The sequence below is a fragment of the Vanacampus margaritifer genome, chromosome 11 (genome assembly GCF_051991255.1).
Source record: "Vanacampus margaritifer isolate UIUO_Vmar chromosome 11, RoL_Vmar_1.0, whole genome shotgun sequence".
Classification (NCBI taxonomy): Eukaryota; Metazoa; Chordata; class Actinopteri; order Syngnathiformes; family Syngnathidae; genus Vanacampus; species Vanacampus margaritifer.
Genome location: NC_135442.1, coordinates 13,662,244 through 13,674,803, shown reverse-complemented (window position 1 = coordinate 13,674,803; position 12,560 = coordinate 13,662,244). Strand labels below are relative to the sequence as shown.

The 12,560-nt window shown below is 38.6% G+C and overlaps 1 protein-coding gene across 4 annotated transcripts in view; it reads right to left on the bottom strand.

The window, feature by feature from the left end:
• sytl5 (synaptotagmin-like 5) overlaps positions 1-12,406 on the bottom strand; it is a 30,274-nt gene extending 17,868 nt beyond the window's left edge. For 3 of the 4 annotated variants that reach the window (XM_077580471.1, XM_077580475.1, XM_077580474.1), the window contains exon 1: positions 12,259-12,406. The gene's annotated coding sequence lies outside the window, so the exon portion shown is untranslated. Of the gene's footprint in view, positions 1-8,808; positions 9,046-12,258 lie in introns of those variants that run through there. The other variant, XM_077580472.1, reaches the window with a different exon arrangement.
• Positions 12,407-12,560: the final 154 nt, after the last annotated feature.

Here is a 12,560-nt window from a genome sequence, read left to right as displayed (position 1 = left end):
ATACTGGTTTACGTTTTTGCTGATGGACAAGGTTGATGAGAGCTTGTAGTTTCTGCCACAAAATGGTTCCAATCATATGAATGCAGTTACCCTCGAACCATAAATAGTCAATACTTCCTGTGCTTCAAATATACAGTAGGCTACACGGCTGAGATGTGAGTTAGAATTGAATGCTGAATCTGAATTTTTCGAAAATTGAGTGAGAATGAATCATAGCATCCCTTACCAAAAATAAGTATATTTAAGTGTGCTTGAAGTAAAAAAAATTGTACTATTACGTGTTTTACAGCGCAAATAGGATTACTAACCCTTTCGAATAGACTCAGGATTTGGTAAACAAATTTTAAACATTGATATTAAATATCTCTCTGTGTTAAAATAGAGGTATTTTTATGTAAAATATATGCTCCATTAGCTTTCATCCTTAACTTTATGGGTTTTACTGATGACCTCACTTGACCTTTCTCAACTCATCACGTTCTGCATCTCTGACAGCTCAGTTCATGATCACTGAGTCTGGTTTTGTTTTTATCTCACAGTAGTGTGTGCGTTTATGTCACAGAAGGTGTACTGTCCTCCCTGAGTACACACAACCCGCACATTCCGCTTGCTTGACTGTGCCCTTGAGCAAACAGGAGATGACAGAAAGTTTGTCTTTTCAGCTCAAATAAATGCACTGGCGAGCCTCGCAATAAAAACGTAGCTCAGAGGAATGCGTGGATTTTCACAGACTTGAAGCCTTAGCGGGGGAACATGCGCGCGCCCCTTTGGAAGTTGTTTAGCGCCGGGTGGCGCCGGCACGACGGGCCCGCTAATTGAAGAGCAGACGTGTCCTCGGCGGCACACGGACGAGGAGCGTACGTGAGAGGAATAATATACACGTTTATCAGGTGGAAGAGAACATAATCAGTGAAGAGGGAAAATAAGCAAATGTTTGTGCACCCTGTGTATGTACTACACTGCCTCCTGGTGGCCAATGTGTGCACATTAGAAGGAGCAGCACAAAGTCTATTGAATTAAAGCAGAAAATGTTGGGAGTAGTGTTTAATTCTTTATATGGTATTTAACTCATTCACTTCCATTGACGGCTATAATCATTTGAACTATTTCTATTAGTTTAACTTTTTTTCACTTTTAACAAGAGTATGAAAACCTAGAAGAAAATTATTGTACATTTAGAACATATATAAAATTTGTGATTAATCGTGAGTTAACTATTGAAGTCATGCAATTAATTACAATTACAAATTTTAATCGCCTGACGTCCCTAATTTTTAATACTCTTGTTTTAAAAAAAAAACATATATATATTTTTAAATGTCTAGGTTTTCATACTCTTGTTAACAAAAGTGAAAAAAATAAAAAGTTAAACTAATAGAAATAGTTCAAATGAATTTTTGACATTTGTAGCCATCAATGGCAGTGAATGAGTTAATCAAGGTATTTTTGTATGTTTGTGCAATGCTGTACAGTGCTGTTTTTTATTGTTAAAAAAAAACTGTTGGTGTTTGGGTGGGGGACTGGATTGGAATAAAAGCGTTCCAATTCATTTAAATTAGTTAATCTGAGCTACAACTGACTGAAGTTACTACAAGCGTGGTCACGGAATGACTCAAACACACCATGACATATGACTGCATCAATTTAAAAAATCAGCGTTATCTACGTAAAGGCAGTTTTTTTTTTGTCATACCGTGATCTAATTTGATTGACACTTTTTCCGTGTTAATAAGGTGTTAATGTCATGAGCGATTACACATGACACTAATTGCAGCTGTCATGTGGAATCGACACCCCTTTGACGCAGACGATTTCCTCCTGAATAATTCAAGCGGGAATTGATGACCCATACCGCACATGCAGTTTATACACACACAGGCGAGTTGAAGTGTTGAAAAACATTAAAAATGCAGCAACATGAGGTCAATAATGCTCCGTTTCACAGCTTCTTGTCGGGCCCACCCGCTAAATCAAGTCTGCGCAACACCTGGCAGCCACGTTGTGTTTCCAGGGACGCACTGCATTGAACTGTATGTTTACTTAAGTCACCGACGTAAACACTTGGACATGCGATGACAATTGCGGAGCTGCCAAAAGTAATCAATGCAAGATGTACTCTTTTAGCCATAATCACCGGTAATGAGTTCTTCTTTTCTTTTTTGAAAGGACATCAAAGCTGAAAACAATATGAAATCACCAGTAATGAGTTCTTCTTTTTTTTTTGAAAGGACATCAAAGCTAGAAACAATATGATTGGCTGCTCGCAAGTTGAGTAAACGAGTCGCCTCTTTTAAGTTAATTTCCTCCAATTAACGTTTTCTCCTTCTCAGAAAGCAGTTACAGATGGAGGAAAAAGAGAGCAAGATGAAAAAAGACACTGCTTTGTGTATTGTCCTTGGGGTGCCAGCGGGTACTAGTTAGCCCCAAGGACAACAGGTTGTGTGTTCTAAAAATACCTCACCAGTGATGGGAGTCATTGGACACTGTGACTTATTATTAGTATAGTCAAAACAGAAGAAGAATTTTAACATTTATTTATTTACAATATTCTATATTTTGCCTAATATCATGATTTTGTCTACTCAAGTATCAATATCTGAAGGTGGTGTATGGATAATATATAATGAGAGGTAATTATGTCACTGTATATGGCAATTGTCATATTGTCTTCCATTCCTATTATTGATATAAAATGGTGTATTGATACATTAGAAGGAAGATAACGATGCAATATCCCGATAGCTGATGTTCTGTGCCGTGGGTATAAAAATAAAAAATAAGCAAAATGTGTCACTTCCTGTGTGGAGTTTGCATGTATAGGTTTTGCCAACTTAGCTGTTTTTAAGGAAGTGAAGCAAGAATGCATCCATTATCTCAACCATTCATCTCCCTCCCTGCACCTCAGCCACTTGCTGTGAACACAGCCACAAAACCATCCAACTTCTCGTTACTTTTTATTTGCAGTCAACAGCGTGCTGATCTGTCCATAAGAATGCAAAAAATGTCACAGGCATTAAATTTGTCTCTCTCTTCTTTTTTTTGAACCCCCAAAGTGTTTGTTTCATTGTTGTAGCTGTATCAACATATCGCCTTTCTCCAACTTCAGCGCCCACATGTGAACCTGCCTGAACTTGTCCCCTTAATGGCTTGTTTGTGTCTTTTCGGCCACTAATTAAAAGCAAAGAGAGGTTGGCATCGGCTCAGGAAATGAGTGCCACTCCTCCCAAAATGAGCTGCAGAAGGAGAGGCGGGGGCCACAGGAAGGAAAATAGATGATTGGTTTAGTGAGTCGTGTTGACGAGAGTGAACAACATACAGTAGAAAGGCCGGACGAGGATGCTCTACATGGACTCGAAAACATGCTGTGACTTTAAAAATGATTTTGCGGTCACAGAAGCAGTTGCATGCATTTTCAGAGCGCTCTTCATTTGCCAGCACGTCATCATCTCGCTAAAAGCAGAAACAGCCATGACATAATTCAGACTGACGTTGGATGAAATCTCTTCCATTATTGCATTTGAGTTGAGTGCACCCTTGAAGCGCTTCTTGGAATCAAATTAAGCTTGACTTGCGTTGTTGGTGGGCCTCCGTCTGGACTTTACAACAGAAATGACGACAATTAATAGACTCTGGTTAATGACGTGCATCTTTCTCAATAGAAAGTGTTGTTTGTGAGCCACTTGAGGAGCATTTTGGCTTCCAGTGTGCATGTTTACAGCGGTTTGGATGTTATTAACCCAATTTTGCAGCCTCGCCTTGATAAGCAAGGCGCTCACGCTTGAATATTTCATAGCGCTCCTTCCTGTCTGCTGCACGCATTGGCCATCATTGGCGAGCCGCCGGATACACGTCTTTCAAACAGAGTGGTTGCAAATGCATCATCGTGGCTCATGTAATGTGTGGCACTTGTGGCCTCTGACCTAAGAGATATAATATAATAGATGGATGAAACACTAGACGAAGATAATCATCATAATCATGTGAAGAGGGAGGAAAAAGTGTGAGCAATCTATCTGTTCAATTAACGGCTTCCAGATGTGACAACTGGAATAAAGTGCAGCTTTTAAAAGGTCAAAGTGGCATGTAATGATTGCTCATGAATAATAAAGTGATGCCACGTAAATGGCGATGCCTTGAGTTTCTTTCACTCACGTAGAAAAACATCCATCATTGCATACTGCAAACACAATAAAAAACATTTTGACTTCACTCACAGTGTCAATAAAAAGTGAGCATAATTATTGGTTGTACCTAATGTGGTGGTTCTGGATTTGTATTTATTTTTTTAAGTTTGTGGTCCAAAAAATTTTAGAATCAGTTTCACAGCTAATTTTAGTGTTAGGACCCTGAATTTGTTTTAAATAACAGGATTTAAATAATAAAAAGTTGAAGCCTTCATGTTTTTAAAAGAAAAAAATAGATGAGTAATTTTATTACATTATTTACCTTTTTTTTTTTTTTACTAATAAATAATAATCAAATAAAAATGATGTGAAAAGTAATAAATAAAGAGATTTTATTTTTTCCCAGAAAAATCACCATGTTTGACATTCAGGCTTCATTTTCATTGGCAGCACAAATTTGATGCGATGAGCAGATTAAATCTGCACAGAGGTGGGTTAGATCCAGTGTTGGTATTTTTTACAGTTGCATGCAAGCTGGTTTGTGACGTGGTGGGTGTAAACACAGTCAACCTGCCTTGCTACCAATCAAAGCAGCTCCTCTTTTTCCCTTTAAAAAGACTGCCTTATGTGTTGTATTTTTATTGTTTATTTGTATTATTTTGTATATTATTTTACTTACTATTAATTTATTTTAGGGTTGTTCTTTTAAGTTACTAAGTATTGATGAGTTTTGAGCAAAGTTTTTTTTAATACTGAATAATCGTGTTTATTAATCATGATGTCAAGATCAATAAAAAAAATTGTGACTACTAATTTTTCCCATCAATCCAATCAAACAGCCCTACCTGCAAGTACCAGGATCATTGGGACTCACATGCCCCTCTACTACGATCAAGTGAAATGTGTCTTATTTATTCTTTATCTTGAAACCGATTGGAGGTCAAACCGGCTACATGAAAACTGTTTACTCACGCAGAAAATAATGAGGTTGTTTTTTGCTGCTGCAATATTTAGTTAGTGGGGAAATTCACTGTATTTCGGGGGGGGGGGGGGGGGGCAGCATAGCGTGGTGGTCTATAAGCTTCACTGGAATCTTTAATGAAAAGAAGCCAAGAGGATCACGACTTCACAGAATTGGAACTGCGACAACAGCTGCTTTGCTGCTGGTGAAGACAAACAAAAAGACTTTCAGTGTCGCCCAGACAGATTTTGAGTGCTCATATTCACACAGTTACATAAGAAGCTTCGAAGTCGCGCACCAGACGGCTCCAAAAGCGTAAAAGTGACAGCAACAGATGCTTACGCACGTCCTCGTGACCCACAACATCTGCTGGACGACAGCCAAAGCGGCCAAACGTATTTCCTGTCTCGTATATCACAGCGGCGCATTCACATTTACAAAGAGGTTGAGAGGTGCTCCACTTGATCCTCATCTCGCTCTGCTAAACAGTTTATATCGTCATGGCAACCACTACGTCAAGGATTTTCACTCAGACAGGATTACGTTGACCTTGGCGGACGCATGCACTCTTGATCGTCTAATTTCGACGTTAAGGCGGTCCATCTTTTTAATTCAGATTCATTACATGGCGCCAGTCGTTCTGTGTATTTTTCATGAGAACAATATCGTCAGATGTCATGAGATCACAAAAAAGCTCTTGTTGACAGATATTTTTTCCAGAAAAGATTCAGTAATATGAGAATAAAGTTATATTTGTTTTTCTGGAAAAAAAGATTTAAAGGTCAAACTAGAATGTCACAAAAATGTAGAATGGATATGAAAATCAAATTATGCTTTTGCACACACAAAAAAAAAACAACAACAACCATAACGTTATGGTAATAAATTCAAATTTTATCTAGAAAAGTCGAAAATGTACAAGAAGGAAGTTGTCATATCTGGTTCTTCAAAAAAAAAAGTCAATAATCTGATTAGAGTCGAAACGCTATGAAGATAAAGTGTTCAAGAAATCAAGTCATAGTCTTGACAAAAACATTGCAATCTTACTAAAGTTGTATTTTTTCTAGATTTTTTTAAATTTATGAAGGTAGGGCAACAATGGTTCAAGAAATAACATGACAATAACCACAATGTTCTTTTTTTCTAAAAAATAATAAGTAAGAATTTGACCAGAACAGTCATATTTAATCAAGAAAAGTTGGAAAGTTATGAGTACAAAGCCTGTAAGTTTAGAGAAGCAACCGAGCCAATAAACAAACAATAAATAAACAAATCTCAATTTTACTAGGTGAGTCATACTGTTACAAAATAAATAAATTTATTTTGAGAAACGCTGGGAAATTCCCAGGGGAAAACAATCCTAAAACCAAGATGTTGTTGTATTTTATGGTTATGATATAAAATTTGTCAAATTGTTCTACTGGAAGAAGGAAAACAGTCATATTTAATAAAGAAAAGTTAGAATGTAAAAAAGTTATAACCAGCAAACAATAATTTTTTGTAGAAAAAAAATACAATTTTATTAGGAAAGTCATATAAAGTATGATGTTATAATTTTTCAATGAAACATTTCAGTGACAAAAATGAAGTTATTTTTTCTAGAAAAAAAGGATAAAGCAATAATGTTTCAAGCACGTGCTAAAGTTAGAATTAAAAAAAAAGTGGTAATGATATAAAAATAGTCATAATTTTCTATTTGAAAAAAATATTTCCAAAATAAAATTATATGTCACTAAGAAAATTCGCAAAGGTTACGAGTACAATGTTGTAAAACAAAAAAATATTTTGTTTTTAAAAAAAAGTCAGCATTACTAATAGCTGTAATTTCTGTAAGGCTATCAGAAAAAATCGTACTGCTACAAGATTAAAATAATCTATTGCATGAAAAAGTAAATGTGAGATTGAGAGTAACAGTTTTGATTGCAAAGAATTTTCAAGTCCACCATTTATTCACATTCACTTCTTTGAACACTAAAATTCACTCGTTTGTCACTCACAAGTGCACCGTGCTTAAACTGAGCTGCAGTGACGCCACCCTGAGTGTGTTCAAACACATTTATTAATCACACACGCGCTGATGTTTGAAAGACATTCGGTCGTTTTGACTTTTCAGCACAGTTGATATGCCGTCGCTGAATAAATATCACAACAATGGCCGCATTTTCCCACCAACTGCAGCTGGCCTCAAACATCTCACACCAGGCACAAGAGGACACCTGACAACAATGACTGAGGCATCACCTCCATGTCACATTTCCCTTCTCTTCCTGGCACGTACACTATGTACAGCATCAATACATACAGTAAAGTACATGATGAAGAATTAAATAGATTATTCATTTGCCAGAACTGGCCCGGCAGGGGATCCAATCTGGAACGCAAGGACAGAACACAAACTGCTGTTTTTGGCTACATATACAGGTCGCATTTGGGCAAAAAAAAAAATCCGATGTGCCTGCAGTGTGAACGTAGCATTTCACTCAAATGAACTGTTGTTGCTCATTTTGTCCACTGGAGGACGCACTGACATCCATTTAAACAGAGCCGTTTATTGAGTGAGTTCGGCCAACTCGGCTTCAGCAGGGTAACAAGATGGCGTCCATATATCATTGTCACGCTGTGATTGGTCAACTGCTGGTCACATGACATATGGACACCATATTGCTACCCTGCTGAAATCGAGTTGGCCAAACTCTCACTCTATACGGCTCTCCGTTTAAACAGAGCCGTTGACTAATCACAGCGTAATACTGTGATTGGTCAACTGCTGGTCACATGACATATGGACACCATATTGCTACCCTGCTGAAATCGAGTTGGCCAAACTCTCACTCTATACGGCTCTCCGTTTAAACAGAGCCGTTGACTAATCACAGCGTAATACTGTGATTGGTCAACTGCTGGTCACATGACATATGGACGCCATCTTGTTACCCTGCCGAAACCGAGTTGGCCAAACTCTCTCTGTCAACAGCGTAGTATTCTACTCTGTGATTGGTCAACTTCTGGTCACATGACATATGGACGCCATCTTGTTACCCTGCTGAAACTGAGTTGGCCAAACGCTCTGTATCGACGGCTCTGCATTTAAATGATGATCTTAAATTTGTCTGTTACTCAGGATTTGATGCAAAAGCTTTGCACTCATTTTTGTTCAGAAATTTTACATTACTCTGAAATAAGATAATATATGGAAATATATTCAAAATGTACTTGTAATTATTTGCACAATAAAAAAGGAAACATTTTGGATCTGTTGTTATTTAGAATTTATTTGTTCACGGACATACTGGGCCAGCCAATTTGAGATCAAATTTGCAATCAAATGAGTTGTTGTTGTTTTTTTTTTTTTTACTGTTATCTGCCATTTCTGGATATTTTTCGCTTTGAATCACAACACTGGCCCCCACCCCCACCCCCACCTCCCTACGAATTCTAGTGGTACGACAACAAATGGTCCATATCTGCAATCTTGCAGGTAGCAGAAAGAACCCAGAGTAAGAACCTGCCTTACATCTTAAAAATCAACATCCTCCTTCCCATTTCCATTTCTTCTGCAACCAGTTTAGGCGGCAAACTACTCAAACGTCATAATGACTCTATACTGTACTCTATAGTGTAATCCATGAATGGATTACACTACTACACACCATTGACCAAATCCAACACACTTGACATGGAAAAAAAAAAGGCTAAAATGATCAAACCATGCATTAATCATACCCGGAGTCAGGAGTCTGCATCCATTCACGGGTTGGATGAAGGGGGGACACGGTGTCTGGCTGAGGCTGCAAGAGGCTTGGGGCTGCATACCAAGCGAGCGGGGAGGCACCGGTGTGTGGGAGGGAGGGAAATCCCGCGCTATAGCACACAATCAGACGTGCTTGGTGCAGCAGCAGCAGTAGCAGCAGCAGCAGCAGCAGCAGCAGCAGCAGCAGCAGCAGCAGCAGCAGCAGCAGCAGCAGCAGCAGCAGCAACAGCAGCAGCAGCAGCAGCAGCATCCCCGTGTAGCATCGGTGTGCGTGCGTGCGTGCGTTTGACGGACATGCCAGCCATTGTGATGATGCAATGACCTCTAGTCAACCCCCGCATCCACAGTCAAGCAACCAGGGAGTCCCCTGCAGGCTTTTGTCCTCCGTTCTCCTCCCCTTTTACTCCCTTGCCAGCCTGGCACGTGCTCCACATAACAGTTCTCCTCACAGCATTACATTGCAACCCGTGCTCAGCAGCCAACAGCATGCAAGGCAGCCGCTGTGGCACAATGTTGTGTAAACGTCAAATGCACTGAGTGGAGATGTGCTTTTTCCCTCCCCACACCAAACTTAAGTTTTATGATTTATATTTATTGCCGGCCATTACTAGAAAGCAGCAGCAAGGAGGAGAGATGCAACACAATAATGAGGGGAGCTACTGACTGGGATTATTTGTAAATAAAACATGAAAATAAGTACAAATTCAACTAGTTTATTATCCATCCATCCATCCATCCATTTTCTTGGCCGCTTTTTCCTCACAAGGGTCGCGGGGGTGCTGGAGCCTATCCCAGCTGGCTTCGGGCAGTAGGCGGGGTACACCCTGAACTGGTTGCCAGCCAATCGCAGGGCACACAGAGACGAACAACCACACTCACATTCACACCTAGGGACAATTTGGAGTGTTCAATTAACCTGCCATGCATGTTTTTGGAATGTGGGAGGAAACCGGAGTACCCGGTGAAAACCCACGCAAGCACGGGGAGAACATGCAAACTCCACCCAGGAAGGCCGAAGCCCGGACTCGATCTCACGTCCTCTGCACTGAGAGGCGGACGTGCTAACCAGTCAGCCACCGTGCTGCCCTAGTTTATTATCGTAAAATAATATTAATTAGTATACATCTATATAACATTTTCTTACTTGTTTTAATATAACAGTCAATTTTGCCTTTACAAAGATGCCAATGCTTGTTATTAGTTGTAAATGCCAAATAAATAAACTTTTTTGTGATTATTATAAATTAAATTGAAACAAAATATATTTTTTATAAAATATATATTCAATATTTTCATTGTAAAAATATAAACACAAATATCCATATAAATAAACATATAAATGAATAAAAACACAAATCTTGTGGTTATTATAAATTAATTAAAACTTAAACTTAAAACAGTAGTAAATTATTATAAAATCTATACAACATGATTTTAATAATTAGGGATGGCCTTTGGTGCTGGCGACGCCCTCTTGTGAGAGTGTTATAATCAGAGCTAGAAATTAGAAATGAGAAGAATAGAAATTTGCCATTAATTTCAGGCATTTTAAATTCAATTTCAATTGTTTTTTTTTGTTTTTTTAAGGAAATTTTATCCATCAAAAGTACCAGTGTTATCTATACTTGTTATCGGTCTTGGTGAAAGTTGTACTTGTGCTGGTATCGGTCTGAACAAATGTGACATTGAACATCCCTATTAAAAATATTAGTTACAGTTACAGTTGATCATTATTCATAGAAATATGTGATTAAACAAAGATGCAATTACTGTTATTATTATGAACATAATGAAAAAAAAATAGATTAAATATGCACAATTTTAAGTTTGTCACTTTTTTACTCGCGACTGCCACCTCTGGCCCAAAGCGTAACTGCAGCATCTGTGTCAGGATCGTTCATGGTGTGCATGCGAGTACATGCACGATCGTAAAGCAACAACCACAGTTGACAAACATTTCTAATATTTTGTCCTGCAGCTAAAGAAAGTTACCAGAATATTAGAAACAGCTCTCATTATGATGCAACCTGCAAAATTGGAAGCGCAATCATCATTTTAATTTCCTTTTGTTCCTAGAATAAACATTAAAAGCGAGCATTATTAGCTTTTCTGGGTGAAATTAATTCATGCCGCAGAATGAGCATGTTAATAACAGTTGTTTATTTATTCAAGCTTTTGTCACAGTTAACTCATTCACTGCCACTGATGGTTATGGACGTCAAAAATTCATTTGAACTATTTCTATTAGTTTAACATTTTTTTCCACTTTTGTTAACAAGAGTATGAAAACCTAGAATGTTTTATTGTACATTTAGAACAGATATAAAATGTGTGATTAATCATGAGTTAACTAGTAAAGTCATCCAATTAATTACGATTTAAAAAATTAATCGCCTGACGCCCCTAATTTTTAATCATCTTTTTTTTTCGCTTGAGGCAGTTAAAATTTTTAAGTGTAATTAATCGCATTACTTCACTAGTTAACTCACAATTAATCACATATTTTATATATGTTCTAAATAATATAATAATATAATACATATGTATAATAATAATAATGTATGTATAATACATAATACATATGTACAATAAAAAAATCTAGGTTCCATACTCTTGTTAACAAAAGTGGGAAAAAAAATATTTAAACGTTATGTAATGTTATTTTTTCATTTCAACTACTAGAAATAGTTTAACTGAATTTTTTACGTCTATAGCCGTCAATGGCAGTGAATGAGTTTTAATATCATCATAAAATTGCTTATCTTTTTTTTACACTTCACATGCAGAACATTTATGGGGGGGGGGGTCCTCACTACCTCACTTGCCTACCCTGACCACACGTCCTTGTTCGAATTTGAAATGGTGATATTAGCCACTAGTGTAGCTATTTTCCAAATAAAAGCTAGCACCCAATAAACGTTGCATGCGTAGAAGTGCATCAGCATGCCACAGTCACACGACCAACTAATTACATCACTGCAACAACTCTTCGTCCACTTGCGCTCAACGGTGATCGTCTCCACGTTGAATGACCTCCTTAGAGAGCCGGCAAAGGCTTCTGGGTGCTTTGAATGTGCTTCTGCCTTACTACAATAACCCCAATTGAATGGATTTGACGATGCAAAGAGTTGACACTATAGCATCATGCACAGCAGCGGCAGCAAAACAGTCGTGGCGAGAAAATGGTCTCTTTGCTGCATTGCACCTGTGCAAAGCCGCCGAACTTTCCACGGTCCCACCGGGGACTGGCTGAGCCGCTGCGGTCGTGATCGCTCCCCTCCTCTCGCCCACCCACCTTTTTAACCCACACACATAAAGCCAGAGTAACAAGTAGAAAAGCAGCTGCCATATGTCAGTGACAAAACACAAACGTGCCCCCCCCTCCTCGCGTCGTTTAAGCAGCCTGGGGAGACACGTCTTACCTGGGAGGAAGGGCGAGTGGGTGGAGAGAGACGCCGGCAGGAGAGCTCACAGGGCCGGGGACACGACCCGGCTCGTCCGGGTGTCGGTGACCGTGTGGGGGTTTCGTCTTCTCGGCGCGCTTCGTAGTGCACTGTGTGTGAATACACAGACAGGGTGGTTCGAGATGAGGGGGCGTGGCGTGGATGTGTGTGCGTGTGCGTGCGTTTGAAAGTGTGTGAGTGCGTGTTTGCGAGTCCATAATAATAATAATATTCTGAATGAGAACTATACAATAATGTTTAAAAATGTTAAAATAGTACTA